Here is a 7,524-nt window from a genome sequence, read left to right on the forward strand (position 1 = left end):
TTCACTTTAGGGTAGTTTTTTTTTTTTCCTTCTTCTTCCCCTGTTCTTTTACATTACATAACTTCATAGAGTCTACACTTAAATGTCGAAAGTATTACAGAAGTGCCCTTCTGTCCCGCCCCCCCACACACACTGACCCCCTCCACCTGCACCCACAGATCCCAGGCTTTCACCACACTGAGTCTGCTCGCTATGCATATATGCATGTAAATTCCCCGTTAAATCTCTCCCCACTCACCTCCTCACCCCCGCCTTCCCTTTGAGATTTGTCAGTCTGTTTCAAGCTTCTGTACTCCTTTTGAGTCGGGTTTCTTTCTCAACGTAATTTTTTGGGATTCACCCCGTGCTGTTGTAGTGTTTAGTAGTCCCTTTTGACTGCTGGGTGTTATCCACTGGATGGAAGCATCACAATTGCTGACTCATTCACCAGTTTACAGACATTTGCATTGTTTCCAGTTTTGTGTAATCATATATAAAGCTGCTATCATCATTTATGTTCAAGTCATTGTGTGGACAATTGTGTTCCTTCCTATTGGGTAAAATACCATGGACTCTGTGGGGGAATAAAAAATAGTAATAATTTTTCTCCCACCTTCTAAATTCCAGCTGGGCTAATCAAATTAACAGATGAAAACCAATTTCAATATGTGTGTGTGTGGGGGGGGGGGGGGGTGGATAAGAGAATTCACATAAGTATAAACATTCCAGATAATGAAGTAAATTAGGTATATATGTTATCTTGGATACCAGTATGGGCCATTTGCAGATAAGGAAGAACAGAACAAGGCCGGCAATTTTTTGCTAGGCAACGTAGAAACAATGAGACACGGGGGGATCCAGTAAACAGGCCCTGCTTGACATCTTCCTGCCTGCCATACTCAATTCAGATTAAGCTGAGGTCAAAATTTCTTTCCTGGAGCAAGCTTTTCTATCTGAATCTCTTAGTCAGGAAAGGGGAGAAGAGTCAAAGATACTGAGTCTTTTCTTAGTAACACAGCTTTAAAAAAGCAAAACTTTGGTTCCTTTCAACTGGATTTATTAATTCTTATAAGTGTATTACAGGCCCAGTGCACGACTGGGCGTCCCCTCAGCCCAGCATGTGCCCTCTCACAGTCCTGGACCCCTTGGGGGATGTCCTTCTGCCGGCTTAGGCCTCACCCCCTGGTGGATCGGGCCTAAGCCAGCAGTCAGACATCTTTCTCCCAGTCTGGGGCTCTCATAGTCTGGAACCCCTCACTCCTTACTGCCTGCCTGCAGTGGAGGCGGGAGAGGCTCCCACCACTGCTGCTGCACTCACCAGCCGGGAGCCTGGCTTCTAGCTGAGCAGCCCTCCCCCTGTAGGTGCACACTGACCACCAGGGAGCAACTACTGCATTGAGTGTCTGCCCCCTGGTTGTCAGTTCACGTCATGGCGACCAGTTGTTCTGCCCTTTGGTGGAGTTGCATGTTAGAGTTTATTATATAGGAAGGATGAGAAACTATCAAACTGCTTTTCCAAAGTGGCTGTACCATATTACACCCACACTAGCAATGCTTGAGAGTTCCAGTTGCTTCATATGCTCCACAATATTAGTGAGTTAGGAGTTATTAGTTTTAGCTATTTTAATGGGTCTTAAAGTGGTCTCTACTATATCCTAAATGCACATTATATTTACCCTCCTGCCAACTATCTCCTACTACAGCTTAATAATGATCTGTATAATGTCATCTCCTCTACAACACAGAAAGCTCCAAGATCATTTGTTTTCTCTCAGATGGTGCTCAGCCAACATTGGGCACTCAATCAATTTAAGTTGAACAAGTGAGTGAAAATTGACATTTGAAATGTTCGCAATAACAAAATAATAACAATAATAAGACACTCCAAAGAAACCTGACTCTTTTCTGTGTTTATTGTTTTTTCTCTATATTTCTGTGTTTCACATTGTATTGTGTTGTAAAATTTCTTCCATATTTAATTGACTGTTCATTTCCCTGAAATTGGACCTTAAGCAAGTAAATTGTGCTTACTATTCCTTAGGTATCTAAAGGTTCCATTCGTCAAGGGTTGCAGAAGAATATAAAAAGAGGTTCCAGCCCAAATGGCATGGCTCAGTGGTTGAGTGGCTACCTGTGCGCCAAAAGGTCCGGTTGGGTTTCTAGTCAGGACACATGCCTAGGTTGCAGGCTCAGTCCCCAGTAGGGGGGAGGGTATGCAAGAAGCAGCCGACCTATGATTCTCTCTCATCATTGATGTTTCTATCTCTTTCTCCCTTTTCCTTCCTCTCTGAAATCAATAAAAATATATATATTTTTAAATAAAAAGAGGCCGAAACAGGTTTGGCTCAGTGGTAGAGCGTCGGTCTGCAGACTGAAAGGTCCCAGGTTCGATTCTGGTCAAGGGCATGTACATTGGTTGCAGGCACATCCCCGGTAGAGGGTGTGCAAGAGGCAGCAGGTCGATGTTTCTCTCTCATCGACATTTCTAGCTCTCTATCCTTGTCTCCTCCTCTCTGTAAAAAATCAATAAGATATATTTTTAAAAATAAAAAAAAATAAAAAGAGGGTCTGTCCAAGAAGTTTACATTTTAATTGCCCATGATCAGATGCATATATAGTATAGAAAAAATAAAATGTAGGAGCCCTGGATTCTAGATTCAGCCCTACCTGTCCCTGACACCAGAAGTGATGGTTGCTGTTAGCCCTCTGTTGTCTCCATTCACCTTTCTGAAACTATGTAACTCAATAATCACACTAGATGGTCTTTAAATTATAACTAGTCTTCCAGTTATAAGAAAATGTTCTGGTATTCGAATAACTTTGGAAATACCTATGAAATGCTTAGTAAACAGTGGTTACTATTACCTGTGTATGTCCTGTGTGTGTGTCATTAACTCATCAACAAATATATTCTGAGTACTTATGAAATAGACTCTGTGCCACATTCTATAGATACAAATTTTATTTATTTTTATTTTTAAAAAATATTTTTTTTTATTGATTTCAGAGAGGAAGGGAGAGGGAGAGACAGATAGAAACATCAATGACAAGAGAGAATCATTGATTGGCTGCCTCCTACACTGGGGATCGAGCCTGCACTGGGGATTGTGTTGTAAAATATGCCCTGACCAGGAATCAAACAATAACCTCCTGGTTCATAGGTCGATGCTCAACCACTGAACCACACTGGCTGGGGCAAGTTTGTTTAGATAAACTCAAAACAAACTCAAACAGAAACAAGAAAATCAACATTTCCAGGATGCTATGATTGGGTAAGCAGAGTGTTTTTGGGAAGCTCAACCACTGAGCCCGCGCTGGGGACTGAGCCCACAGCCTTCCAAATAATCTTAAAAGAAATAAAATAAAAACAGAAGTTGAGAACTAGCTACCCAGATAATACTACTCCTTGTATGCACACAGCCTTTCTTTAAAAGATCTAAATAAAATATTATTTTCACTTAAAACCTTCCTTTTTCTAAATTCCTCTTAAAAAGAATAAGGAGATGAAGAAAGTGGGTAGGAACATTAGGAAACAAAATAGTGTAGGAAACGTCTACATTCTTTCTTGATCGGTCACTCAAATATATCTGGGAGCACAAGTCTATTTTTAACTGGCAACAAGACTGAAATAGGTCATTTAAATACAAGAGACTGACTTCCTGACCTATTTGTTCATTATTTGTGATAACAGTGGAAACTTTGAGTGGACTTTGTTCTGATGTGGGACTTTATTTTCCACATGAAGTTTAAGAGACAAATCAGCACACTGCTAGTTGGAAACCGTACTTCAAATATCTGTCAAGAATGGCACTGGGCTAGGTACTAGAGTGGGGTCATTGGATGGCCTACCAAAGATAGATCACAAAAATCTCTTCTCAAAGCTGAAGGGGGATATGTACATGAATGCTCAGACCACCTTCATTCTTATTAGCTCATGCAGGAAAATTTGGTGCTTTGTTATTATCAAGGTGATATTTTCCTGTCAAAAAGATGAGTTCCATTGTGGTAAGAAAGGCCATGAAAATATCCCTGGGAGCCACTGCATTTATGTGAAATTTCTTGCCCATGCTGCAGGATCCACCAACCTGATATTTTAAAAAATAAAGTTTTCATCTTATGATAGACTGTTTTAAAAAAGGTTTAAGATAAAAAAATTATCCTGCCCTCAGTGGGTAGATCGTTGGCCTGTGAACTGAAGGGTCCAGGGTTCGATTCTGGCTAAGAGTATATGCCTGGGTTGCGGGCTTGATCCCCAGTGAGGGGCATGCAGAAGGCGGCTAATCAATGGTTCTCTCTCATCATTGATGTTTCTATCTCTCTATCCCTTTCCCTTCCTCTCTGAAATCAATAAAAAAATATATATATATATTTTTAAAAAAATTATGCATTAACTCCCATAAAATCAATTCCTACCCAGTTGCCTGTGACTGGGTGTTTTGTCCCAAAATGTACTTTACTTGCATTCTTGTCATGTGCAATGAAAATATTAGCAGTACTTTGCCACTGTCATTTTGGAGTTTAGCTTTACAATGCCAATTAAGTTAACCTGGTGAACCACTTTATTAATAAGGAGGACATTTTTCATTGTCCTCCTTATTAATAAAGTGGTTCACCAGGTTTTATATGACATTAAAAAGAAAAAAAAAAACCAATCCAATTGTAAGTTAGGAAAATGATCAGCAGCTACTCCTGGCTAAGCCTTAAAGACATTTTCTCTTGTGCCTTGTTGGCTTAGTTTATAGATCTCATGGCAGATGTTCATTTTCCTGTGGTGTTAGGAAAGGTATTTCTGGCAGAAACTTAGTGAAGTCTCACAATGAAAAATAGAAAGCCATCAACATTTAAAAAAATACCAAAAACTAGCAACATGACCAGAGCTACCAATGGCAATTGATGAGATGGTCTGGAAAGAGAGGAGGTTAGAAACAAGACCCCTTCGAAGTTCAATACAATTGTCCAGACAAAAAAACAGTGACAGCCTCAATAAAGAAATGATCTCCTGCTCTGGTTTCCACCTGACCCATTCAAAGCACCAATCATAAAAGGGAAAGTACATATTAAATACTAAACAGTCAACATTTATAAAGTTCTTTATTTGTCAAACTCTTAGATAGCATTTATTAAGAACCATAAGCACTTTGCAAATATTAGCTCATTCAGTTCTCATCACAAATTGATGAAGTAGGTACTATTAACCATCACAAATTGATGAAGTAGGTACAGAGGCAAAGAGAGATTAAGTAATTTGCCCATATTCACCATGTTCACTCAGCTAACAAATGGCAAAGCCAAAATTTTTTTTAATTTCATTGATTATGGTATCACATAATTGTCCTCATCCCCCCATTCCCATCCCAAACCCCTCCCCACATATGCCCCCGCCCCCCTGTTGTCCATGGCCACTGGCTAGGCCCATATGCATGCACACAAGTCCTTTGGTTGATCTCTTCCCTTTACCACCACCCTCCCCTACTTTGCCTCTGAGGTTTGAGAGTCTGATCACTGCTTCTCTTTCTCTGGGTCTGTTTTTGTTCTTCAGTTTATGTTGTTCGTTATTTCCTCTAGATGTGTGAGATCATGTGATCCAAGAAATACTCTTGTAAGAACCGAAACTGAGACAAGCCATAATGGTTATGCTGAGAGGCAAATGAATCAGTCTGCAGTGAGTTCCTTTCCGGGCCAACAGTTATTTTGAGTCCAATTTCAATGTCAAACAGTTCCTTATGTGTACATGTTAGCCATGATATTTCAGATCTGGTTGGTGGACAAATGGTAGTGATGCATGTCCGACTGCCTCTGGTTTGGTCCTGGGCATCCTTCAGCAACACTCAGCTGCTGTCTGCTGGTATCAAAGCCAAAATTTAAATCCAGATAATCGAATCCCAAATCTCTTATCCTTAACTGCAATATTATGTTTATTTGGGGGCACAGGGGTCTAGGGACTGTATAATTTGAGTGTTGATATTCAAGATAAATAGCTTAAAGCATCATTTTGAGAATGAAAATGTAAACAGGTAAGGATTGAGGTACTTTATAGTGCCAAATCATTCAGAACTCATAGATAAATTTGTGGGAGAGAAATTGCTAAGTACAGCAAACCTTCTCTGAGCTTGCAATATTATCTCCACTTTGGTTGATCCTTAGGCAAAAATAAATAAAATGAAAATGTAAGAACCTGTGCTTATCAAGGGAAACTTTAGTTAAGTCTATGCAGAATATCTCTAGAAATTTATGTTGTCGTTGGAAAATATGAATGCATTTATTATGTTTTGCATTGGCATTCAGAGAGAGGTGAAGCGAAGTCATGTTAGTTGTTTTTCTACTTGTGGCAGCATTGAAAAAAATGTGAGGTTTCCAGAGAACTGAAGTCAGCTCAGTTAATGAAAGACCATTCACCTAACAAATATTGGTGAATAATGAAATTAACAATTGTAAACACAATGAACCTGAAAATCTATTAAGAAAAAAGCATTACATTGTTTTTTATTAAAAAAAAAAAAAAAAAGAACTATGCCAATGAGTAATGACCTTTCCAAAGTATGAGGAAACCATAGTTAATTTAATGAATTAGTTTAATGAATATTACAGGAATAACATAATAATTATATTGTGAAATCTCCTCCTGGGAATTTCCTAAGCATTTTACACATACATGTCTTTTGTCATTTAATTCTCATAGAAGCCCTGTAAGGTTTGATTATTGTCATCGTAATAATCTATAGGTGAGTAAATGAAGCATAGAGAATAAAAGTCACATAACTAATAAGCCAGGGAAAAGGGACTTCAAACTCTCAGTGCCCCTACCTGCAGACATTTTTTATACCTTCAATTCCTGCATTTCTCTCCCAGATGGGTTTCCCTGGCAACGAGAGCATGCTGTAGTTAGGACCTCAGAGGACCTCCAACTAAGGAGGTTCAGGAATTGGTGGATAGATACCCCAGCTTCCTTGCTTCTCTGTGACACAATTCTAAGTATTCTACGTAGTCCCCAGAGGGGCTGAGCCTTGGTTGCCCCGTAGTAACTTTATTCATAAATGTCCCTTTTTTATTTATTTTTATTTTTATTTTTTTATATATTTTATTGATTTTGTACAGAGAGGAAGGGAGAGAGATAGTCAGAAACACTGATGAGAGAGAGTCATCGATCAGCTGCCTCTTGCACTTCTCCCCACTGGGGATATGCCCACAACCAAGGTACATGCCCTTGACCGGAATCGAACCCGGGACCCTCAGTCCCCAAGCCGACGCTCTATCCATTGAGCCAAACCGGTTTCGGCCATGTCCCTTTTTTAAATTTTCTTTTCTTCCAGGTTTCACTTCCCCATTCTCTCACCACCCTTTCAGCAATCGCTTCCTGAATCAGCTACTTGCACCCAAATCCTTGCCTTTAGAGAAACCCAGACTAAGACAAGCTCTAAGCAAGTGTGCTCCCAGCTCCCAGCCTCTGTGTATCCATGAGCTGTAAGAACCGGTGGCAGCTATATTCCCTCTGGGAGGCTGCATAATCATTTTATTGTTCTGGGCAAAACTGGACATTTGCCATGG

The sequence above is a fragment of the Pipistrellus kuhlii genome, unplaced genomic scaffold, assembly GCF_014108245.1.
Source record: "Pipistrellus kuhlii isolate mPipKuh1 unplaced genomic scaffold, mPipKuh1.p scaffold_m20_p_11, whole genome shotgun sequence".
Taxonomy (NCBI): Eukaryota; Metazoa; Chordata; class Mammalia; order Chiroptera; family Vespertilionidae; genus Pipistrellus; species Pipistrellus kuhlii.